Consider the following 26,718-nt stretch of genomic DNA (forward strand, 5'->3'; position numbering starts at 1 on the left):
ATGCACAAAATTTTTCTGGAAGATGGGCACAAACCTTCCAGAGAACATCAAAGAAGGTTGAACCCCAACATGAAAGAAGTCATGAAAAAGGAGGTGATCAACTGGTTAGATGCGGGAATCATTTTCCCCATCTCCGACAGCAACTGGGTTAACCCAGTTCAGTGTGTGCCAAAGAAAGGTGGAATGACAATTGTGCAAAATGAGAACAACAAGCTGATCTCAACAAGAACAGTCACAGGATGGCAAATTTGTATGGACTACAGAAGATTAGACAAAGCCACTCGAAAAAACTATTTTCCACTGTCATTCATTGATCAGATGCTAGACAGATTAGCGGGGAGGTCCCATTTTTGCTTCCTAGATAGATACTCAGGGTATAACCAGATCTCTATTACCCCATAGGATAGAGAGAAAATGTCGTTCATCTGCCCGTATGGCATCTATGCCTTTCGGAGAATGCCGTTTGGCTTATGCAACGCACCCGCCACATTCCAAAAGTGCATGATGACCATTTTCATATATATGGTAGAGGAAATAATGGAGGTTTTTATGGATGACTTCTCAGTGGTGGGGAACCCATTCGATGATTGCCTCATGAACGTGAAAAGAGTATTGAAGAGGTGTATGGAGACTAATCTGGTACTGAACTGGGAAAAATGCCATTTCATGGTACAAGAAGGTACAGTCTTGGGACATCTAGTGTCAAGTAAGGGTATTGAAGTGGACCGTGCTAAGGTTGATATAATTGAGAAGTTACCTCCACCCACTTCTGTCAAGGCTATAAGAAGTTTCCTTGGTCACGCCGGCTTTTATAGGCGGTTTATAAAAGATTTCTCCAAAATTGCTAACCTTTTGTGTAAATTGCTTGAAAAAGATCACCCCTTTGTGTTTTCTGATAACTGTTGGGTAGCATTTGAGGAGCTAAAAAAGAGACTGGTGACTGCACCAATCATAGTGGCACCCGGCTGGGGACAACCTTTTGAGTTGATGTGTGATGCAAGCAACTATGCTGTGGGAGCAGTTCTTGGGAAGAGAAAAGATAAAGTCATGCATCCAATCAACTATGCAAATAGAACCTTGAGTGGTGCCCAACTGAATTACACAGTGATAGAGAAAGAGATACTAGCAGTAGTGTTCGCTTTTGACCAAATCAAGTCATACCCGATAGGCTCAAAGGTAATTTTTTATACTGACCATGCTGCTCTCAGGTACCTAATTGAAAAGAAGGAGTCAAAGCTGCGCCTAATTCGATGGGTGCTACTGCTGCAAGAGTTCGACTTGGAAATCCGTGACCGAAAGGGAACGAAAAACGAAGTTGCTGATCATTTGTCCAGGCTTGAAGGAGCTGAAAAGAAGGTTGAGGTGGAAGAGATCATGTAGACTTTCCTAGATGAACAAATTTTAGCCACGAGCCTTAAGGTAACGCCATGGTATGCAGATATTGCAAATTACGTGGCAAGCAGTATTGTTCCCTATGACATGTCCTCTGTGCAAAAGAAAAAGTACTTTCGTGATTGTCGCATGTATTTCTAGGATGAACCATATTTGTTTAGGATTTGTATTGATAACATGATCCGGAGATGCATTCCCGAGATAGACCAACCTTCTGTTTTGAAGGCATGTCATGCTTCCCCGTATGGAGGTCATTTTGGATGAGTAAGGACAACTGCTAAAGTGTTAGAGTCGGGTTTTTATTGGCCGATGTTGTTTAAAGATGCACACTTCTGGATGAAAAGCTGTGATGACTGCCAACGGACAGGGAATATTTCACGCCAACATGAGATGCCCATGAACCCAATTCAAGAGGTGGAAGTATTTGATGTATGGGGAATCGATTTTATGGGACCATTTGTCAGCTCATATAGTAACAAGTACATACTGGTAGCTGTGGACTATGTCTCGAAATGGGTAGAAGTCGTGGCACTTTCAATAAATGATGCGAAGGGAGTTATTGGTTTCCTGAGAAAAAATATCTTCACCCGATTTGATACTCCAAGAGCGATCATCAGTGATGGAGGCACCACTTCTGCAACAGGGCCTTTGCAAAGTTGTCAGAGAAATATGGCGTTCGCCATAAGGTTGCTACTCCGTACCACCCACAAACAAGTGGCAAAGTGGAGGTGTCAAACAGAGAAATCAAGAGTATTTTGACCAAAACTGTAAATGTTACTCGGACTGATTGGGTGAGAAAATTGGATGATGTGCTATGGGCCTACCACACTGCATTCAAAACTCCGATTGGCATGTCATCGTACAAATTGGTGTTTGAAAAAGTATGTCACTTACCGGTGGAGTTAGAGCATAAAGTTTTCTGGGCATTACGACAATTAAATCTGGACTTGGAGGCCGCTAGAACGAGTATAGTCACCGAGCTGCATCTTGACGAGTTCCATTACCATGCTTTTGAGAGTACAAGGTTATATAAGGAAAGAATGAAGTTGGTGCATGACAAAAACATTCTTGAGCAAAGTTTTAAACCTAGAGATATGGTATTATTATACAATTCGAGATTGAAGTTGTTTCCGGGAAAGTTGAAGTCAATATGGTCAGGACCATTCCATGTGCGAGAGATGCATCCCACCGAAGCCGTAGAAATTGCATCAGAAGATGGTTCTCGCAAGTTTAGAGTCAATGGTCAAAGGTTGAAACATTACTTGGGCATGAATGAGGAAAATGTGGTATCGATGACTCATTTGCAAGAGCCAAAAATGTTGAGTGAACCTTAAATTTGATTGTCTGCATCGTGCCGCGACGTGAAATCGGGTGCTTATTGGGAGGCAACCCATCTTTACTGCTTTCTTCTATTTTTATTTTTATATTATAATTGGCGTAGTATTTGTTTTTTTTTGTAGGATTATACGCATGGGAGGAAAAGCCATTGGAAGAGTGCAAAAGCGAGTTAGATAAGGTGTCACACTAAGGACCATGCCTGGGAGAAGTCTGAGTACCCCGTGAGCCATGATTGCTTCGCCCTTGGCCTTTCAGGGAGTTTATTGTCCACCCTCATTATTGTTTTGCTTTATTTATGCATTGGGTACACTGCACTCTTTTAAGTATGGGGTGGGAGAATTCTCTAGATAATTAGTAGTGGGATATAGAAAAATGTTAACATCTTATTTCTATTTTCGTAGTTGTGTAGTATTTTAGTAGCTATGAAAAATCAAAAAAAAAAAAAAACAAGTAGAAAGATTGGACCTTTCCCAACGATGGATCTCCTAGACAGTTTTCTTGAGGGAGTTAAGTCTAAAGAAAAAGGACAAAAAGATTTTCTTTGTAGGTAGTATAGTAATTTCCTCTTGATTTTTCTTCGTGCCGCAGTTCTTTTTCAAGGATTTTGTTTGAACCGGGTGTGGTGTAGTTAGTTTTATTTATTTTAGGAGTTGGATCTATTGTGAGATGAATTGAATTGAAGAAATATCTCTTGACTTTGTTATATCTTGAGAATAGTGAGTACTTTGGTTGTGACGCTTATGCTTAATTTTTGACTCTTGTATAAGTACCTTAAATTTGCTTAACTGCTTTGACTAGAGTGTCTTGATGAATCTAATCCTGAGTGAGTTATGTGCCATGTGTGTGTGAGGTTTGTGTGTAATTCTGTGCATTGCATTTGATGTCTAGAACTTGCCCCGTATGTTTGCAAAGCGAAATAGTAGTTTTGTTCAGTCGTGGAAGTGATATAGGCGTTTCTTTGTTGAGCCAGTTATATGCTTTTACCCACCTAATTGTTATGTATCGTAGTTAACCCTTTGAGCCTGTAATCCTGCTTCTTTGGCAACCACATTACAAGCTTTACCCATTTGTTTGAATTAACTATCTATTTGAACCTTTTAACCTCTCATAAGCACTTGAATTTTTATGAACTTTGTAAAAGTTAAAGTGTGGGGTGGTTGGTTTGGTTTTTGAGTGGAATTAATGAAATAAGGATAAAGGTGCATTGTTTTGAAAAAAATAAGAGCCACTTGAAGTGAAAAAGAAAAGAAAAAAATAGTTGTATTGCATGAAAAATATTCCTTGATAGTGGTGACTCTTGATGTAATTGTACTTAAAGATGTATGAAGTTAATATACATTGATGTGATGGTGGAGTATGGTTTGACATAAGTATGGGTTTGAATGTTAAAGTATATGTATTAAAGTACTTAGTGAGGTGTAGCGACTCTTATATCCAAATGTATCTTACCCGACCCGCAACCTACATTACAACCAATTAAAGTCATATTTGATCCTAGACTGAATGAGCTCGATTAATAGAGTAATATACTACGGGCAAGCCTATGTTGCATTCTTTGTGGCATATGAATGTTATTTCTGAGAGTGAGTGAATTCTTCCTATCTTGAGTTCCTATGTTCTTAAATTTTATTGTGTGTGGAACTAATCTCTTTTGTTGTGTGAGGGCACTTGATTCATGAAGAAAAGATAATATCATTGACCTCTATGTTGGAGTAAGTAAGTGAGTTATGAATAATGCATGGTACTTGTGAGCCAAATTTTGAGGTGAAGATATTACACTCTTGTGCTTAGTCTATTTTAAAGATTCTTGGTGTGATGAGTTAGGAGAATTATTTAAAAAGGTCGTGTCTATATAAAGTGTAGTTTAATTGCTCGAGGACGAGCAACATTTAAGTGTGGAGTAGTGATGTTTGGCTATAATTCCATATTTTTAGTGCATTACTTACCTTACATTTTAGGTGCTTTAATGCTAAACTATATTATATGTGTGCTTAATTGGGTTAATTTTATGTGTAGTTATATTGGAGATGAAATTGGAGCAAAGTAAATATTTAAAGTGTAATTAATGCACTAAAACAATGGGATTATGATTATATAATGATAAGGTAATTATTGAGGACAAAGACAAGAAACAGAATGAAAAGCGAAGCAGGAACAGGCGTAGCGAGGGATTTTGCTCGCAATAGATCTCGTGTCGCACAGTGGAAAGTGAGATGGAGAGCTCGCGTCGCCTGGGTTAAAGCGAGATCAAGCTCGCGTTAGAGCTTGCGAGGCATAGTGTACAGCGAGGTGAGGTGCGCGGTGAAGCTCGCTCCGCGAGGCCTGAGGCGAGATGGAGCGCGCATTTGAGCTGGCGCCGCACGGTCTGTGGCAAGGTGTTCGTGTGTTCCGGGTTTTAAAGCTTATTTTGTCTCCTTTTTGGTTTTGGACTTGATTATTTTGTCTAGGTCTTTTTCCTACACATATAAATAGTCATTAAACACCATTTTTAGAGGATGTTTTGGCGACCAGAGGCAAGAACATCACGTGGAACACTTTTTGGAGGAGAGAATCATCGAGTGCTTCATTCCTTCATCTTTTTTTTGTAATTTGTTTATGCAAATTACTTGAAAAATTGTTACTATGAATATGAGTAGCTAAACTTCTATTGTATTAAGAAACCCCGTCTTTGTTTAAAAGAAATTGTTTGACTTGTTTATTTAAATGGGAAGGGAGGCAAAGATAGTAATCCACTAGATATAGCGACTATTTTTTTTTAGACTCATAAGAAGGACGATAAGCTTGTCGAACCTAAAACCAATGGAAAATATGTATGTTGATTGTTAAATTTCATTTTACACCCTTCCATTTATCAAAGTATTGCATTATTTCAACGATTATAATCTTTTAGGACGAAATTCAAGAACTTGTACAATCCGAGTCATCTCTTTCAAATATTGAGGTTGTAGAAAGGTGCTTTGGACCTCAATGCAAGAGCATTGTGGTTGGTTTTGGGGGTGGGATAACCGGTAAGGAGTTAAAATATGGTAATTCCTCTAAGGCTGCACTGTTGGATGAGCTGAATACAACTCGAAAAGAAAATCTATCACTAAAACGACGACTGGATAACTTGGAGGATATAGTCACACAACTTGCAAGCACATACTTTAGTGAGCCTTCATCAACACCATCTTCAACTGAACCAGATACAAGCATTTGAAAGGTTAGAAAACTTTTACCAATCTTTTATAACTATCACATGTTATATTCATTTATTTAGCGACATTATCACTTTCTATTGCCATGGCTTTCTTTATGCAAATTATAGTTCTACTATAATATGATGAGTATTTCTATATCAAATGAATAAATAGAATTTTCTACTATTTTTCATGTAAACAATTCAGGTGCCTTGTCTTTTTTTGTTGAAGGATGAAATAAATAAATAACTGCTATGCATGAACTTGTTGATCACCATCCAACTTCACTATGAAAGGATTTTATATTTCTCAATCTCTTATTTATCGATCACTTATAGAATCTATTTTTCTTTAGCTAAACTTTTTCCTTTTCTTTTATGTTAAATCGACACGATTATATAGTATTTTATCTAACTTTGGTACTTTTCTACTCTCAAGAATGTGCTATAAATTTTTCACAAATATTTATGCATAGATAGTGAACTTATTTCAAGTATTCAGAGAATTCTTAATTCACTGGCATATTACTAGATATTAGTTAAGTAATCAGATACCTCTGCTCCTAAATTTCTACAGAGATCTCTATTTTGTTCTTCAGAAGTGTAACTTTCATATATGCTTTAGCACATAATTGTTTCAGTAATATATAAAAAGCAGTAGCAAGTTCTTCTAGGTACAAAAAGAAATGGTAGTGTCTCTACCATATGTGTTAGATATGGTAGTGTCTCTACCATATGTGTTAGATATGGTAGATCAATAAACCTTCATCCCGCTCATCGATCATAGCCAATTTTGCTGGTGGTGTTCCAGTATAGTTGAATTTAATTGGAGGATTTTGAGGAAAATCTGTTGTGTAAACTCCTTTGATGCCAAAGAAATGTGCTTGTAAAACTGTTGTAGTTGGCATGACAAATGTAACGTTGTTTATACTAGCAACAACTCTGCTTCCATTAGCCTGTTTGCAAATTGGACATGGATTAATTCCTAACCCTACCGTGAAAAACAATGAATGGCCCACATTTTGTGGAACTTTACCAGGGTATTGTTTTCGAGTTGAGGCTTCGAAGAGAGTGAATAAAATTGTTAGCCACAGGGTCGCATTTTTGGGCGGAGTGTTTGTTAGGGTGCCACATTTTGTGGTTGTTGTTGCAGCCGCGTTATCGACTGTAAAGGGTGCATCCACGAATGGAGAAGCAACAACCATGTATTTTCCTAAACCTTGATTAGCTGTGACAATTAATTTGTGGTTTGGCCACGGGCAATCACAATTGTGTCTATTTTGAAAGGTTTTACGGTAGGTAGCATCTACTTCAACTACAGACATTTTATGGCCAGCAATCTTGAAAAAGAGTTCTTCTTTGAGTGGAACATTGATAATTCGCAACAAGTAAGATTTTCCGGGATCAACACTCAACTTGTATCCACCTGCATATCATATATGGTCCAAAAATTAAATTTTCATGAAACCCAAAAGTAGCGACCTTTTTTATTTTTCTTTTCAACTCTTTCTGATACTAAGAAGCATTAGATAGTATCATTCAAGATACAAACAAACAGAACAATAGTAGATAAAAGATAACTGAAATTTCATGAATTAGCGTGTTTGATATTTTTTTTCTCAATGTAATTATGTGTAATGATATATTTTGTTTTCTTTTAATAATTTCTATTTTTAGGAACTTGTCTATAACGATTTTGAGTGTTGTAACGACCCGGCCGGTCGTTTCGAGAGTTATAGTCCCGTCCCCTCCCCTCCCCTCTTCCCCTCCTATTTTCTGCTTCATTTGTGTTCTACAGCTGTATTATGGTTTATCGGGTTAGTTGGTTCTGGTGCGAAGTGATTTCAGAATGAATTGAGACACTTAGTCTCTTATTTGAAAACTTAAGTTGGAAAACTTGACCAGATGTTGACTTATGTGCAAATGACCTCGGATTTGAATTTTGATGGTTCTGTTAGCTCCGTTAGGTGATTTTAGACTTAGGAGCGCGTCCGGATTGTGATTTGGAGGTCCATAGTAGAATTAGACTTGAAATACCGAAAGTTAGAATTTTGAAAAGTTTGACCGGGAGTGGACTTTTTGATATCGGGGTCGGATTGGAATTTCGGAAGTTGGAGTAGGTTCGTGGTGTCATTTATGACTTGTGTAAAAAATTTGAGGTCAATCGGACGTGATTTGGTAGGTTTTGACGTCGTTTGTAGAATTTAAAATTTTCAAAGTTCATTAGGCTTGAATCCGTGTGTAATTCGTGTTTTTATGTTGTTTTGAGGTAATTAGAGGACTTGACTAAGTTCATATCGGGTTATAAGACTTGTTGGTATGTTTGGTTGAGGTTTCGGGGGCCTCGGGTTTATTTCGAGTGGTTAACAGACTTGATTTTGAGTTAATGAAGCAGATGAAGTGCTGCTGCTACTAGTGTAACCGCACCTGCGGAGTGGGCATCACAGGTGCGAGCACGCAGAAGTGTGGCATGAATCACAAAAGCGACCAAGGAAGAGTTGGGCAGAGGTCGAAGGTGCGAAGACTTTCCCGCACCTGCGATGGTCGCAGAAGCGAGCAGAAGAGCACAGATGCGAGTTTCATCCACAGGTGCGATGGATTTCCCGCACATGCGATATGCGCAGATGCGGTCCGGTCATCGCAGAAGTGGAGGCACCTGGATAAGTGACTTCAGCAAAAGAGGAAATTTTACCGCAGAAGCGGCTCCGCTGGTGCAGATAGATGGCTGCAGGTACGAAAAGCCTGAAAAAAATAAGGGTTTGCGATTTTAGTCTTATTTCAACATTTTGGACTCGGATTTGATCATAAATCTTGTTTCCCCATTGTTTTTCCCCCCTAGATTGTGTGGTGTTGAGGTGAAATTTTGGGGTTTGAGGCTAGGGATTTGGAAAGTGAGTTTTGGGGATTTAAATGGCCATTTGATGTCGGATTTTGATAAATTTGGTATGGTTAGACTCATGAGTGAATGGGCTTTCGGGTTTGTAACTTTTGTCGGATTTCGAGACGTGGGCCTAGGGGCCGGGTTTGAGCCGATTTCGGATTTTTGGCTATGATTTAGTACTTTTCTTGTGGAATTGATCCATTTAGCCTATATTGATTATATTGTACTACTTGTGACTAGATTCGGGATGTTTGGAGACCGATTTGAGAGGTAAAGGCATTTCGAAGTAGAGATTTGCTCGGTTTGAGGTAAGTAACGCTTTCAAACTTGGTTCTGAGGGTTCGAAACCCCGAATTATATGTTATGTGATTGGTATTGAGGTGACGCACATGCCAAGTGACGGGCGTGCGAGTGTGCACCGTGAGAATTGTGGCCTGATTGATTCCATGGCACTATATAGTGACTCTATCTTGTTGATATCCGTGTTTTCATCATGTGATAAAGTAACTAAGCTGTCAATCATGCTGGATATCATGTTTAGGCTTTATGCCGGTACTGGTGGGATCCCTAGTGGTCGTTTCTTGCTATCATCTCACTAATTTCATTGATATTATGTACTCAGTCATGTTCATGCATTTCATATCATATCTCAGTCTCAATTGTTATTTATTGATACATCATATCATTTTTTCGGGCTAGTTTTCATGATATTGTGAGTCCGTGAGTGAGACTAGAGAGATTGATGACTGAGTGAGGCTGAGAGCCTGATTATAAGTGACAGTTATGGGATCAGGCTGCACGCCGCAATGGTTATACGAATCTTATGATAGCGCTTGGGCTGTAGGAGCCCTTTCGGAGTGTGTACACACCCCCAATGAGCGCGGTTGATATTATTGAGAGATTGATCTTCCCTGGACATGGATCTTGTCCGAAGTACTTGATACCTGGAGATGGATCTTCTCCACAGGGTTGGATTGGCCTTCCTCGGTACTGGGCGACTTATAGTCAGTGATATATATGTTCCGAGATAGATCTTCCCTGGGTCGCATAGGGCATATACAGTACCGAGTGATTGAGAATTCGAGAGTGTGAGCACATGAGGCTGACATCATGGTGCATCACATACAGCATGTGCATTGGCATGTAGAGATAGGAGAGTTATATTCTTTACACTGTTCGGATCTGTTGTACTTTACTGTTTTGAGTTGCCTATTTAATTTGAAAGCATGCCTTCGTTTCTTCACAGTTATTTCTATTTTATCTGTATCGGTTGAGTTCGTCACTACCTTTCAGTCCAAAGTTTGGACTTGTTACTTACTGAGTTGGATGTACTCACGTTACTCCCTGCACCTCGTGTGCAGATCCAGGCATTTTTCGTCACGGTGGCGGTTACTGATTTAGGCTTCAGAGTTCGGAGACTACCAAGGTAGCTACACAGTGTTCGCAGGCTTTGACTCTCCTTCTTTATCACTAGATGTATTTTCAGTTTATTTTTATAGACACTATAGTGGACTATATTCTGATTTAGACGCTCATGTACTTAGTGACACCCCGAATTTGGGTTGGATTGTATCGTATTTTGGGATTTATCCTGTTTTCAAAAAGGTTTCTTTAATGTTAACTGCTTCTGTCTTTATTTTCAAGGTTATTCTTACTGTGATGAGTTGTTAAGTAGAGGCTGGCCTAGTTCCACGATAGGTGCCATCACGATGGTTGATTTGGGGTTGTGACAAGTTGGTATCAGAGCCTAGGTTATATAGGTCTCATGAGTCATGAGCAAGTTTAGTAGAGTCTTGCGGATCGGTACAGAGACATCTGTACTTATCTTCGAGAGGCTGTCGAACCCTTAGGAAGATTTCACTTTCTTGTATTCTATCGTGCAGAATTGATTCAGCTTGAAACATAACTCCTTGAATTCCTTCCACACATTCGTGTGCGCATGTGAGCGCTCGGTATTGGTTGTGAATCACTGGCTTGTGATTCCATAAACGAGGTTCGAGATGAGTATTCTGTGTTTTGGTAATGGGCCAGTCTAGAGGACTTGAGGCCAGGGTTGGACCGCTGCTTAAGTTTGGTAGTTTCGGTTATGAGAACTTGTGAGTTTGGACTCATGCAACCGGTAGTGTCCCTATGAGTGGAAAATTGTGGCTCGATGAGCTGTCGAATGGCTATATGATGAGTGTCATGTGACTGCGGGTGTGTTCAGATGGATTGAATATGACGAATAAAGTTTACTCTTGACTCAAGACTTTGCTATGGGGTATTTGATTTCTGTCTTGATTTGACGTATAGTGTCGAGTTGTGAGTGTATTGAAGGATCTTTAACGTTGTTTAATTGTGGAACAAATAAAATTCCCATGTCTTGTTAATGAGTTTGGACTCAGGAAGATTAAGTGCTTGTGTAGTAATTGTGGCTGCGAAAGGGTATAGCAAGGTGCCAATTTGAAGCTAAGCAGGGGGTAATCTCTTGCAGAGTAATCTATGTAGGTGTGTTCCTTATAATGTTGAGCGGGAGAGTTTCTATTCTACCAGCGGAGTGTATGTGTTGAGATTTGAATTTGAATCTGGGTGAGAAAGTTGACTTGACTGTCAAGAGAATAAATGCGAGCTTAGTGGGTAATTGAGGTACTTTATGGTTTGTGTTACCTGAGCTCATGAAGCATTTTCGTTGAATCGACTGCGGGATTATGACAATAGTAGAGTATGGGTATGGTGAGTTATCAGATGTTTTATTATATGACTTTGAGCCAAGTGGGGGAGTCTGCTATCTACGATTTGATTTCATGATTATGTGTTGTATTGGTCTTTGCCCCAGGCATACTTCTGGATTAGTTATGACTTGTAGAGGTTAAGATTGAGGATGGCTCGAGTAAGGAAATTTCTGAATATGGGCTACATTGCACTTTATAAAAAAAAAAATCATCGAATGAATAATTTGTTAATTTGAAGAATGTAGTATGCACAAAGTATAAATTTTATTGGTGATGTTAAAGCAGGGTTACCTTTTTGGGTGTTGTTGTGCTAACGGGGCATGTGTCTTTCGGCCCGTTTGGTAGGTGCAATTTGGAATTGAGCAAAGTGGGTGTCTCGGTTGTGGTACTTCGTGGTGCTTAAGAAGAATACAATGGCTTATGGGCCATAGGACGGTGTCATTTTATGTTAGGATGTCTTGTAGTGAGCTTTGGGTAAGGATCATTGTGTTCTGACAAGGAGAAGTGTCAACTTGAGGGTAATTATAATGTGGTGAGATCTACGAATGTTTTGGTGGCAATATTCTTGGGTTTGGTGATCTACGTGGCTTGGTCGAGTCAGAAGAATTTAGTTCTGAGGGCTTGATTAGGTGAAAATGGATTTTTAAGTATTCTTGATGGTTTCTACCATGGTTTGAACTGGATATTTTCTACCGGTGTGGGGAACGTGTTGTGTATTATGATTTTCCCCTGGAAGGAAGCAAGAGGAAGGTTTCTAAATGACCGGGTATGTAATTTGCTAGTTACCTAGAGTTGATAACGAGATTCTTGTGCTTGTCACATGATGTCATGATAAATGTGGTGTGTTGTGTGGGATTAAGATTTACATGTACAAGGTGACAGTTCAGTCTTAAAAGGAAGATCACGAATTATGGACAGAATGGTCAATTTCAGATGTTTAGATGAATGTTATATATGCTCGGTAATCCTTGAGAAGGGTGCGCATTTCAGTAGGCGAATTGTGTTTTGACTTACGGATGTTCATTGGTATTGCGGTACTCACCTGGTTGATAGACTGCTGACATTCAAATTATTTCTATGTGGCACAAAAGAATTATGAAAGTATTCCTCGTGGGATGATCGTGCATGAAAGACGTGTTAGTCATTCGAGTGTTGGAGTTGGGATCAGTTATGGTGGTTCATGTGTTCTATGAATTTGGAGACTGGGAGTTCTCCGAAGTATATTGTTTCAGGGTTACGGCCTGCTTGAGGTGAGTGTTTTATTTAAACTTAGTGGAGGCACTAGTTGCGCTAATTATTTGTGATAGCTACGCGCTATGAGTTTGCATATATGTGGGGTTTGAGCCCATGTGCGGGCATCGGAGCGAGTATTCATACTTGGAAGAATGCTTAGGCTATGATCTGCCTAGAGTTGACTGTTAAGTGTAAAGTTATAACGTTTCTCATATTCATACCTTTGTTGAGAACTATCTAGGACATACTTGAGGTTACAAAAAGGCCGATTCCCTCAATAAACTGGGTAGTTACTATTTCTGCATTAGCCTGCCGATTTGAGTTGTGATAGCACACTTTGAACATGCCTACTCTATGGCGTGTTATTTATACCAGTCCAGGAGCATGTGAATCTTATTTCATTTATCATGTACATGTGTACTTATTTGATTGCTCCTGTATGATATGATTAGACTGAAGGCCTGTAACCATGCCAGGTGGATTATGTTATTGGCACGTGAATTATCTGTGCAGATCTATGTACTGATATTATTGGCACGTGAGTTGTCCGTGCGGGTCCAGATATTGATACTATAGCATGTGAGTTGTTCGTGCGGGTGATGTTAATGTGAGCTATGGGAGAGCTGGCTACCGTTATTAGATTCGTGTGTCTTGGTTCTACTATATGAGATGAGCTCATAACATTACGGTTGTGGTGGTTCTTGTTGAATCTGCAAAACGGCTCTCTTCTTTGAGACATTTTCCATTTTTAGGTACACAGATTGCTCAGTTTGTGGCTTAAATTATATTGGTGTGGCATGTCTCTGGAATAGTTGTGTTCGATAATATAAGGTCATTGGATCTAGAATAAGTACTATCAAGTTTGACTACGGCATGTTTGGGGGAATAATTTAGAATTCGGCTTAAATAAATGGCTATGGTACTTGTTGAACGAATGAGCTCCAAGACCTGTTGATTTTGTTAGTGATTGTGAGTTCCTATATGTTTCTTTCATTATCGGTGGTGTACGAAGATTTTGGAATGAGGTTCTGTTGAATGTGGGGTTTTCTACTAGTACTTGGTTGGTTTGAGTAGTTACGGTGATTGAGAATGGTGTTGCGAGTATGCGACTTGTGTAGTATGTTATGCGATTATATCTGGAGTTATGGTTATGGCTTGATACAGCTTGTTCAAACTCATACAATGTGTAGATGTTAGACTCGGGTCTTGTAAGAAATTTTGGATGTTGGAAATTGGGTTCTAAGTTTTACGGACTAAGGTTAAATTAATGATCATCAATTGTGTTGTGTTGTAAGGCCTATATGGAATAGGAGACGTGGGATCACCCCTGGGTATGTGTATGGTAAGGTGGAATGATGATTCGAAGGTTTAGGAACAACTCTTGGCAGGCAGTTTACATCACAGTTTTGGAGAGCAGTGCAGTGAGAATTAGGTACACAGGTTTAGTTGAGTACAATATTTCACCCTCAGACCGACGGACAGTCCGAGCGCACTACTCAGATATTGGAGGATATGTTGCGTGCTTGTGTTATTGATTTTGGGGGTTCTCGGGATCAGTTTCTGCCACTCGTGGAGTTTGCTTACAATAACAACTACCAATCGAGAATTCAGATGTCTCCGTATGAGGCTTTAGATGGGATACGGTATAGATCTCCAGTGGGTTGGTTTGAGCCTGGTGAGGCTAGGCTATTGGGTACTGATTTGGTTCAAGATGCATTGGACAAGGTTAATATGATTCAGGAGCGGCTTCACACGGCACAGTCTAGGCAGAAGAGCTATGCCAACAGGAAGGTCCCGGATGTGTCTTACATGGTTGGGGAGAAGGTTCTGCTGAAGGTTTTACCCATGAAGGGTGTTATGCAGTTTAGAAAGAAGGACAAGGTGAGCCATCGGCTCATTGGGCCTTTTGAGGTACTTTAGAGGATTGGGGAGGTAGCTTACAAGCTTTCCTTGCCACCTAGATTGTCGAGTGTTCATCCAGTATTTCATGTTTCTGTGCTCTGGAAGTACATTGGCAATCCGTCTCATGTTTTGGATTTCAGCACAGTTCAGTTGGATGGTGATTTGACTTATGATGTGGAGCCGGTGGCTATTCTGGGTTGCAGGTTCGGAAGTTGAGGTCAAAGAATATAATTTCAGTAAAGTTGCAGTGGAGAGGTCATCCAGTTGAGGAGGCTACTTGGGAGACCGAGCGGGAGATGCGGAGCAGCTATCCACACCTATTTATGGCTCCAGGTATGTTTCTAGACCCGTTCCAGGATGAATGTTTGTTTAAGAGGGGGAGGATGTAACGACCCGGCCGGTTGTTTCGAGAGTGGTAGCCCCCCTCCCCCCCCCCCAATTCTCTATTTCTTTTGTGTTCTAAAGCTGTATTATGATTTATCGGGTTAGTTGGTTCGGGTTCGGAGTGATTTCAGAATGAATTGAGACACTTAGTCTCTTATTTGAAAGCTTAAGTTAGAAAGGTTGATCGGAAGTTGACTTATGTGCAAACGGCCTCGGATTTGAATTTTGATGATTATGTTAGCTCCGTTAGGTGATGTTGGACTTAGGAGCACATCCGGATTGTGATTTGGAGGTCCGTAGTGGAATTAGGCTTTAAATGTCAAAAGATGGAATTTTAAAAAGTTTGACCGGGAGTGGACTTTTTAATATCGGGGCCGGATTAGATTTTCTGAAGTTGGAGTAGGTTCGTGGTGTCATTTATGACGTGTGTGCAACATTTGAGGTCAATCGGACGTGATTTGCTAGGTTTTGACATCGTTTGTAGAATTTGGAAATTTCAAAGTTCATTAGGCTTGAATCTATGTGTAATTCATTTTTTTGATGTTGTTTGAGATGATTAGAGTACTTGACTAAGTTCGTATCGGGTTATGAGACTTGTTAGTTTGTTTGGTTGAGGTCCCGGGGGCCTCGGGTTAATTTCGGGTGGTTAACGAACTTGATTTTGAGTGATGAAGGACCTGGAAGTGTTGTTGCTACTGGTGTAACCGCACCTGCAGAGTTGGCACCGCAGGTGCGAGCACGCAGAAGCGTGGCATGAATCGCAGAAGCGACTAAGAATAGTTAGGCAGAGGTCGTAGGAGCGAAAACTTTTCCGCACCTGCGATGGTCGCAGAAGCGGGCAGAAGGGCACAGATGTGATGGATTTCCTGCACCTGCAATATGCGCAGATGCGGTCCGGTGATCGCAAAAGCGGAGGCAGATGGATAAGTGACTTCCGCGGAAGTGGAAAGTTTACCACAGAAGCAGCTCCGCAGGTGCGAAAAGCCTGGGCAGAATGTTTAAAAAATAAGGGTTCGGTATTTTAGTCTTATTTCAAAATTTTGAACTCGGACTTAGGCGATTTTGGAGAGGATTTTCGAGGGCATTATTGAGGCAAGCTTCTTGTACTCATTTTTTTTATCATAAACCTTGTTTCCCCATTGCCCCTCTTTTCCCACATAGATTGTGTGGTGTTGAGGTGAAATTTGGGGATTTGACGCTAGGGATTTGAATGGCCATTTGATGTCGGATTTTGATAAATTTGGTATAATTAGACTCGTGAGTGAATGGGATTTCGGGTTTTGTGACTTTTGTTGGATATCGAGACGTGGGACCGGGGGTCGGGTTTGAGCCGATTTCGGATTTTTAGCTATGATTTAGTACTTTTCTAGTGGAATTGATCCCTTTAGCTTATATTAATTGTATTGTACTACTTGTGGCTAGATTTGGGACATTTGGAGACCGATTTGAGATGCAAAGGCATTTTGAAGTAGAGATTTGCTCGGTTTGAGGTAAGTAACACTTTCAAACTTGGTTCTGAGGGTTCGAAACACCAAATTATGTGTTATGTGATTGGTATTGAGATGACGCACATGCCAAGTGACGGGCATGCGGGACCGTGAGAATTGTGGCCTGATTGATTCCATGGCACTATATAGTGACTCTATCTTGTTGATATCCGTGTTTTCATCATGTGATAAAGTAATTAAGCTGTCAATCATGCTAGATATCATGTTTAGGCTTTATGGCGGTATTATTGGGACCCCTAGTGGTCGTTTCTTACTCTCATCTCACTGATTTCATTGATATTATGTACTCAGTCATGTTTATGCATTTCATATCATATCTCAGTCTCAGTTGTTATTTATTGATACATCACATCATTGTTTCGGGCTAGTTTTCATGATATTGTGAGCCCGTGAGTGAGACTGGAGAGATTGATGACTGAGTGAGACTGAGAGCCTGATTATGAGTGACAGTTATGGGATCGGGCTGCACACTGCAATGGTTATATAGATCTTATGATAGCGCTTGGGCTGTAGGAGCCCGTTCGGAGTCTGTACACACCCCTAGTGAGCGCGATTGATATTATTGAGGGATGGATCTTCACAGGACATGGATCTTGTTTGAAGTACTTGATACCTGGAGATGGATCTTCTCCACAGGGCTGGATTGGCCTTCCTCGGTACTGGGTGACTTATAGTCAGTGATGTGTATATTTCGGGATGGATCTTCCCTGGGTCGTATAGTGCATATACAGTACGAAGTGGTTGAGCATTCGAGAGGGTGAGCACATGAGGCTGACAGCATGGTGCATCATATACAACATGTGCATTAGCATGTAGAGATAGCAGAGTTATATTCTTTACACTGTTCGGATCTGCTGTACTTTACTGTTTTGAGTTGCCTATTTAATTTGAAAGAATGCCTACGTTTATTTACAGTTATTTCTATTTTATCTGTACCACATGAGTTTGTCACTAAATTTCAGTCCAAAGTTTGTACTTATTACTTACTGAGTTGGATGTACTTACGTTACTCCCCGCATCTCGTGTGCAGATCCAGGCGTTTCTGGTCACGTCGGCGGTTGCTGATTTAGGCTTCAGAGTTTAGAGACAACCAAGGTAGTTGCACGGCGTTCGCAGGCCTTGACTCTTCTTCTTTATCACTAGATATATTTTTAGTTTATTTCTCTTGTCATTATAGTGTACTGTATTCTTATTTAGACGCTCATGTACTCAGTGACACCCCGGTTTTGAGTTGGATTGCATCGTATTTTGGGATTTAGCCTATTTTCAAAAAGGTTTCTTTAATGTTAACTGCTTCCGTCTTTATTTTCAAGGTTATTCTTACTGTGATGAGTTGTTAAGTAGAGGCTGGCCTAGTTCCACGATAGGCGTCATCACGACAGTTGATTTTGGGTCGTGACAAGTGTATTAGCCCCGATCCCTATTTACTACTTCCTCTGTGTTATATTATAGTTACGTAACTTGTTGGGGTGTTTGGTTTTGGTTTCGGGTGAGTTTCGAAGTTAAATGGGACACATAGCCCCTACGTTGGAAGGTTAAGTCATAGGAGTTGACCGCAGTTTAACGTATGTGAAGATGACTCCAGAATGGATTTTTGATGGTTCCAATAGCTCTGTATGGTGATTTTGGCCTTAGGAGCATATTCAGATGTTGATTTGGAGGTCCGTAGGTCGTTTCGGCACGATTTGGCAAAAGTTGGAAAATGGAAAATTTTTGGAAAGAGTGACCTGGAGTTGACTTTATTGATATCGGGATCGGATCCTGATTTCGTAAGTTAGAATAGGTTTGTAATGTCATTTATAACATGTGTGCAAAATTTGGTGTCAATCGGAGTTGTCTTGGTATGAATCGGCATTGGTTTCAAAATTCGGAAGTTCATGGTCTTGAATTTGGGTTGGGATTCCTATAATTTGTGCATTTTGATGTCATTTGTGGACTCGAGTAACTCTGTTATGTATTGTGGAACTTGTTGGTATATTCGAATGGGGTCCTGGGGGCCCTGGGTGTGAATTGGATCATTTTTGGATTTAGTGATTTGCTGAAGTACTGTTGTTCTGGTGTCTTCGCACGTGCGGAGGGTCTGGCCGCAGGTGCAGTCTCGCAGGTGCACCTTGGTCATCATAGAAGCGGAGGAGCCAGCCCAGGCCTAGTTTCACAAGTGCGGACCTCTGAGCGCAGATGTGCTTACGCAGGCGTGGCCGTTTGCTGAAGCTGAATTTGAGGAGAGGGGCTGGGACAGGACCGCAGGTTCGGTCTCCTTCTCCACAGAAGCGGGCTCGTAAGTGCAAGCCATGGACCGCATAAGTGGAACCTCTAGACTTAAGTCAACTCCGCACCTGCGATGGTTTTCGGCAGGTGCGGCGTCGCAGAAGCGACGCAAGGGCCGCAGATATGAGGATCGCTGGGCAGAAAAGGAAAAATTCGAGGGTTTGATTTCATAATTCATTTTGGGACTTTGAGAGCTCGGTTTGAGGCAAAATTTCGAGTGATTATCTATGGAATTGTTGAGGTAATAATTCTTAACTCGATTTTGGTTAAATTACACTAATCTATCATTGTTATTATTATGTAATTAAGGATTGGAGTTGGAAAAATTGGGGAAGAGTAGTAGAACTTCTTAGACTAAGTTTTTGGGTTTTTAAAGGTAAAATGAGGTCGAATTTGGATAATTCTTGTATGGTTGGACTCGATATCAAATGGGTGTTCGGATTTTATAAATGTTGTCAAGTTCCGAGACGCGGGTCTGGGGTGACTTTTTGGGTCGATTTTTCAATTCTTTACAAAGATCTTAATTGAATTGCTTAAATTAGTTTCCTATAGCTATATTTATAGTATGAAATTGTTTTGGCTAGATTCGAGGCGTTCAGAGTTGAAAAATCGAAGGAAAGGCCTTCTAGTTGATTGATTTAGCATGGTTTGAGGTAAGTGACTTGTCTAACCTTGTATAGGGGAAACTCCCCTTAGGATTTTGTATTGTTGTGATAATTGTTATATGTAAAAGTCGTGTACGCAAGGTGAAGAGTGCGTACACTAGCTAAATGTGAAACTTTTGGTTTTAACATGTTGTAGTCCTCATAATCAGTCTAATTTTACATGCCTATTTGTCTTATCTCTTATTTGCAATTTATCTTACATGTTTAGTTGAATTACTTGCTTTCTTTTATTCCGTATTCATTATTTATATGTTCAATTTTTACTTAAAATTACTATTCTTGAAATATCATGTTGTTGAATTTGATATTGGGTTGAAAAGGCCATAAAGTACTAAGACATCATTTTATTGAATTACTCTCCGGTTGTTATTGTTGAGACTTGTGTACATTGTGGTTGAGCCGTGGGCTCCTTATTGTGAAATTTTGTTATTGTTTGGTTTTCTGGGAAGTTGTGATATTTGGGCATTTGAGGTACGAATTGTGATACGTTGTGATGTTGATACGCATGTGGTGGTATAAGGTCTGGGTGTTAAAACGCATACGGTGAGATAAGGTGGGTTTGATACGCGTGGCTAGTAGGGGAACTACTAGAATCTATGTGGTGTGATAAGGTAGGCTAAAACGTGGGATGCTATTTCAGGAAAATAATTTTTAAAACTAAATATAAAGGCTCCCGCGGTGATATAAGAAAAGGTTGTGAGTTATTTTTATGATTTGGGACTATGAGGCGGTACCTCGGTAGTTGCCCTTATTGATCTTTCTTTATTTGTTGTTGTTGCCTTGGTTGTTTGTTTTCTTAACATGTTAATCATTGCTTCCTTCCATGTTGTATTAACTGTCTTGATTTTGTGTTGTTAATTTCCGTAAATTTCCTTATTGCTTCATTTCCATTGTCTTTATTAGTAAATCATTACATCTTTCACCTTGTTTTCTTGTTATCTCCAGTAGGGCCTTGACTTGACCTCGTCACTACTCTACCGAGGTTAGGATTGGCACTTACTGGGTACCATTGTGGTGTACTCATACTACGCTTCTGCTCATCGTTTTGTATAGATCCAGGTACTTCTTATCAGTCCTGACATTAGTCAGCTGAGGTTGTTTTGGAGACTTCAAGGTACACGTGCCTGCGTCCGCATACCTTGGAGTCCCCTTCTATCCTTTTTTTCCTTATTTCATTATACTATCTTAGACAATGATGTATAGGATTGTTCAGAATTGTTATTACATCTTGTGACTTATACTTCACCAGGTTTTGGGAGTTGTACATTTTGAATTACAGATTTTACTTATGCAGTTGTTGAAGTTTTGAGATATTACATTATTATTTCAATTATTTCGCATGTTGATAGACTTACCTATTTTTAGAGACAAGTTGCCATCACGACTTCCTACTGAGGGAATTTGGAGTCGTGACAAGTTGGTATCAGAGCTCTAAGTTCATAGGTGTTATGAATCACTAGCAGGTTTAGTAGAGTCTTGTAGATTTAGATGTCCCCATATGAGGCTTTGTATGGTAGAAGGTGCCGATCTCCGGTGGGTTGGTTCGAGCCGGGTGAGGCTAGGCTATTGGGTAGGAAATTGATTCAAGATCGACTTCATACAACCCAATCCAGACAAAATAGCTACGCGGATCGGAAGGTTCACGACGTTGCATTCATGGTTGAGGAGCAGGTCTTGCTCCAGGTTTCACCCATGAAGGGTGGAAGAAGGTCAAGTTGAGCCCTAGGTACATCAGATCTTTTGAGATTCATGAGGGGGTTGGAGAGGTGGCTTACAGACTTGCATTACCACCCAGTATAGTTGCAGTTCATCTAGTATTCCATGTTTCTATACTTCAGAAGTATCACCGCGATCCTTCTCATGTGTTGGATTTCAGCTCAGTCTAGTTGGACAAGGGTTTATCTTATATTAAGGAGCCGGTGTCCATTTTGGGTAGGCAGGTTCGAAAGTTGAGGTCGAAGAACATTGCTTCAGTGAAGGTTCAGTGGAGGGGTCAGTCAGTTGAGGAGGCGACTTGGGAGACCAAGCATGATATGCATAGCCGTTATCCTCATCTTTTTACCACTTCAGGTATGTCTCTATACTCGTTCGAGGATGAATATTCATTTTAAGAGGGGGAGGATATAACGACCCGACCAATCGTTTTGAGTGTATTAGCGTCGATCCCCTATTTACTGCCTCGTCTATGTTATATTGTAGTTACGTAACTTGCCGGGTTGTTTGGTTTTAGTTTCGGGTGAGTTTCAGAGTGAAATGGGACACATAGTTCCTAAGTTGGAAGGTTAAGTCGTAGGAGTTGACTGTAGTTTGACTTGTGTGAAGATGACACTAGAATTGAGTTTTGATGGTCCAATAGCTCCGTATGGTGATTTTTGTCTTAGGAGCGTGTCCGGGTGTTGATTTGGAGGTCCGTAGGTCGTTTCGGCATGATTTGGCGAAAGTTGAAAAATGAAAGATTTTTGGAAAGTTTCACCGGGAGTTGAGTTATAGATATCGTGGTCAGATCACGATTTCGGAGGTTGGAATAGGTCTGTAATGTCATTTATAACTTGTGTGTAAAAATTGGTATCTATCGGAGTTGTTTTGGTATAAATCGACATTGGTTTCGGAATTCGGTAGTTCATAGTTCATAGGGTTGAATATGGGTTGCGATTCGTAGAATTTGTGCTGTTTGATGTGATTTGTGGCCTCGAGTAGGTCCATCATGTGTTTTGTAATTTGTTGGTATATTCGAACGAGCCCCCCCCCCCCCCAATGTGAATTAGATGAAAATCGGTTCATTTTTGGACTTAGTGATTTGTTGAAGTGATGTTGTTTTAGTGTCTTCGCACCTGCGGAGGGACTGGCCGCAGGTGCGCCTTGGTCATCGAAGAAGCAAAGGATCCAGCCTAGGCTTCGGTTCCCAGGTGCGGTCTTCTGACCGTAGATGTACTTCCACAAGCGTGGCCTTATTCTTCGCAGAAGCGGAATTTGAGGAGGGGCCTAGGACAGGACAGCAGGTATGGTCTCCTTCTCCGCAGAAGCGGGCTCGCAGGTACGAGCCATGGACCGCAGAAGCAGAAGACTTGGACTCAACTAGAATCCGCACATTGGATAGTTTTTCTGCAGGTGCGGCGTAGCAAAAGCGGCACAAGGGCCACAGATGCGAGGATCGCTGCAGAAAAGGGAAAATTCGAGGGTTTGATTTCATAATTCATTTTGGGACTTTGAGAGCTCCGTTTGAGGCGCAATTTCAAGGGATTTTCAGAAGAATTATTGGGGTAAGAATTCTTAACTCGATTTTGATTAAAATACACTAATCTATCTTTGTTATTATCATGTAATTAAGGATTGGAGTTGAAAAAATTGGGAAAAAGTAGTAGAAATTCTTAGACTAAGTTTTTGGATTTGAAAGGAAAAATAAAATCGGATTTGGATAATTCTTGTATGGTTGGACTCGATATCGAATGGGTCTACGGATTTTATAATTTTGGTCGGGTTCCGAGACGCGGCCCGGGGTGACATTTTGGTTCAATTTTTTTAATTCTTTTCAAAGATCATAATTTCACTGTTTAAATTAGTTTTCTATAGTTATATTTATAGTATGAAATTATTTTGGCTAGATTTGAGCCGTTTGGGGTTGGAAAATCGAGATAAAGGCCTTCTAGTTGATTGATTTAGCATTGTTTGAGGTAAGTGACTTGTCTTACCTTGTGTGGGGGAAACTTCCCTTAGGATTTGGTATTTTTGTGATAATTGTGATATGTGAAAGTCATGTACGCAAGGTGACGAGTGCGTAGCTAAATGTGAAATTTTCGGTTTTTAGTTATGTAGTTCTCTTTCATGCCTTAATTGAGTTACTTTAACATGTTGTAGTCCTCATAATTAGTCTAATTTTACTTGTCTACTTGACTTATCTCTTATTTGAAATTTGTCCTACATATTTAGTTCAATTACTTACTTTCTTTTATTCCGTATTCATTATTTAACTGTTCAATTTTTACTTGAAATTGCTATTCTTGAAATATCATGTTGTTGAATTTGGTATTGGGTTGCAAAGGTCGCGGTTCCTATTAAGGCAAAGTGAAAGTTGTGAGACATCATTTTATTGAGTTACTCTCCGGTTGTTATTGTTGAGACTTGTGGACATAGTGGTTGAGTCGTGGGCTCCTTATTGTGAAATTTTATTATTGTTTGGTTTTCTGGCAAATTGTGATATTTGGGCACTTGAGGTGCGAATTGTGATACATTGTGATGTTGATACGCATGCGGTGGTATAAGGTCTGGGTGCTGAAATGCATGCGGTGAGATAAGGTGGGCTTCATACACGTGGCTATTAGGGGAACTACTAGAAGTCATGCGGTGTGATAAGATGGGCTAAATCGCCGGATGCTATTTCGAGAAAATAATTTTTAAAATTAAATGTAAAGGCTCCCGCGGTGATATAAGAAAATATTGTGAGTTATTTTTATGATTTGGGACTACGTGGTGGTACCTCGGTAGTGGCCCTTGTTGATCTTTCTTTATTTGTTGTAGTTGCCTTATTTATTTGTTTTCTTAACATGTTAATCCTTGCTTCCTTTCATGTTGTATTAACTGTCTTGATTATGTATTGTTAATTTCCGTAAATTTCCTTATTGCTTGATTTCCATTGGCTTTATTAGTATATCATTATATCTTTCTCCTTGGTTTCTTATTATCTCCAGTAGGGCCTTGACCTAATCTCGTCACTACTCTACTGAGGTTAGACTTGATACTTAATGGGTACCGTTGAGGTATACTCATACTATGCTTCTGCATATCGTTTTGTGCAGATCCAGGTAATTCTTATCAGTCCCGGCATTAGTCAGGTGAGGTTACTTTGGAGACTTCAAAGTACACATGCCCGCGTCCGCAGGTATCGGAGTCACCTTCTATCCCAATTTTCCTTATTTCATTACACTACCTTAGGCAGTGATGTATAGGGTTGTTCAGAATTGTTATTAAATCTTGTGACTTATACTTCGCCAGGTTTTGGGAGTTGTACATTTTGAATTACAGATGTTACTTATGTAGTTGTTGGAGTTTTGAGTTTTTAAGTTGGTATTTTAATTATTCTGCATGAAGGCTTACCTAGTTTTAAACACTAGGTGCCATCACGATTTTCTGCGGAGAGAATTTGGGATCGTGACATTGCCTCTTCATTCTTGTTGTCTCCTTCCCCCAACCCCCATAATATTAGGGAAAAAGGAAAAAGGTGTCAACAAAGGCACATCATAAATGGAGATGGTGCTTACATATGGTTTAGCTCTTTTTGGGACTTTTTAATCAAGGTTATTTGAATTGCAGAAAATTTTGTGTCTTATGCTTTACAATTTATAATCACCAAGTTTGATTTATTTACTCCAATTTTTCAATTAATATGGTGATTAAATTTATTCATTTATTTTTTTAAATAAAATAGTTAGAGAAGTTTTTACTATACAGGCATGAGCTTATTCTTTTAACAGATTAAAAAATTGAAGGATGAAGATGTCATTGAAGAAAGTACAGAGCAAGTTGATGCATATTAAATTTTATAGCTTTCTTAGCGATTGTGTAGGGATGTTGTCATTTGTACATATGTTGCAATTTTATTTTCTCTCTTTTAGGAGTTGATAATGAGAAAGCCATATAGTTTAGATGGGTATATATTCTAGTAATGTGTTGTTTTATTAGTTCTTTCTAATTGACTGACTAATTTTATGTTAATACATGTGGTTATTTATCATTCTTTTGATGTGTGTGTAAAAGTATATGAAATAACGAATGATATTGCGCAAACACAGAGAAAAAGTTATGAATTATCTAATTGCATTTATCAAAATTTCATATTAGCAAAGGAAAATATGGCCCTTACAACTATTTAATAATTGGATTGTCAGATTGTTGAACAGGTATTAGTGAAAAAATTGGTCGATAAAAATATTATCGTTAAAAGTAACATACAAATAACGAAAGGAAACTCCGATCGCTAAAAGTAATTATAGTAATTGAACTTGTGGTTGTTTTTAACGAGCTTTAATGACCGGATGACAAATCAACGAGGGAACAATTCGACTGCAAAAGAGTAAGTATAACGACCATAAACTATGTCGTCGCTAAAAAATCTTTAATGATCGAACTCCAATCCGCTCATTAATTTTTAACGACGGCACATTTAGTGACCGGCGACGACTAGTTTTTGTCCGGTCACTAAATACCTTTAGTGACCATATTTGAACTTTTAACGACTGAATTTTTCCTCGCTAAAAATCACTTCTCTTGTAGTGGAACACATAATGAATTACTTTATTAGAGCTAGAGTTACCTCATAACTTGAGGGGTTGGTTTAAAATGAAAAATAAAACTCTTGAAATGTACTGCTCTCAAGAATAACGACAAATTCAGTGTAATCCCACAAGTGAAGTCTGGGGAGGGTAGTGTATACGAAGACCTTACCCCTACCTTCAAGAAGGCAGAAAGACAGTTTTCCGGTAGACCTTCGACTTAGGAAAGGTAAAACGAAGGGCAACAACAAGCACACAAATCAAAAAATCGAAGAGAAAATACAAAATTAACACTAGGCACTACAATCAAAAAGCCGAAACAAAAGCAATAAGATGTAATAACAGATGTCAAGGAATACGAAAATACACAAATGACACTAAGTCATGTACTAAAACTATTGTTACAGACAAGGACAACGCTCGGCTACCTAATACGTTACCTTTATTTTAGACTATAAATTTCAAAAATCTTTATTTATTTCTTAAATTTCGTACTAGTCAAAGTCTGTTTACATATGGGACGGAGGGAGTAAACTTTATATTTTACTTGTAGGAAGTGAAAAGGTCTTAAAAGGAAGGAATCTCACATTTGCCCATAGAACTTGTGGGGCTCTCAGCCAACTGCCTAGCTACAACCTCTAATGTTATCGCAAGTAAAATAGCCAAAGCAAGGCTTAGAAGCATAAATGCTTTTAGTCCCATTTCTTTTTCTTGCTTGAAAACTATATAAACTACTATATCCGTTCCAATTTACGTTAACATGTTTGATTGGGCACGAAATTTAAAAAAAAATGAAGACTTTTGAAATTTGTGGTCCAAAACAATTCAAAAAGGGGCCCAGAGTATTTGTGTTGTTATAAAAACTTCTCATTAATGATAGAATTGTAAGTTTAAGTAAAATTATTTCCAAATTTAGAAATGGGTCATTCTTTTTGGAACTGACCAAAAAGAAAATAGGTTCACATAAACTTGAATGGAGGTAGTACTACTTT

The 26,718-nt window shown here is 39.5% G+C and overlaps 2 long non-coding RNA genes across 2 annotated transcripts; one reads left to right on the plus strand and one right to left on the minus strand.

Annotated features, from left to right (window-relative positions):
* Nucleotides 1–5,439: 5,439 nt before the first annotated feature.
* LOC117274672 (uncharacterized) lies at nucleotides 5,440–25,186 on the plus strand. Its single transcript, XR_004504818.2, has 3 exons — nucleotides 5,440–5,540; nucleotides 5,621–5,932; nucleotides 24,929–25,186. It is a non-coding gene; the product is annotated as an uncharacterized lncRNA (long non-coding RNA).
* Nucleotides 5,578–6,955, minus strand: LOC117274673 (uncharacterized). Its single transcript, XR_011411024.1, has 2 exons — nucleotides 6,641–6,955; nucleotides 5,578–5,906 (listed from the first exon to the last, which is right to left on the minus strand). It is a non-coding gene; the product is annotated as an uncharacterized lncRNA (long non-coding RNA).
* Nucleotides 25,187–26,718: the final 1,532 nt, after the last annotated feature.

This window comes from Nicotiana tomentosiformis, chromosome 9, assembly GCF_000390325.3.
Source record: "Nicotiana tomentosiformis chromosome 9, ASM39032v3, whole genome shotgun sequence".
Taxonomy (NCBI): Eukaryota; Viridiplantae; Streptophyta; class Magnoliopsida; order Solanales; family Solanaceae; genus Nicotiana; species Nicotiana tomentosiformis.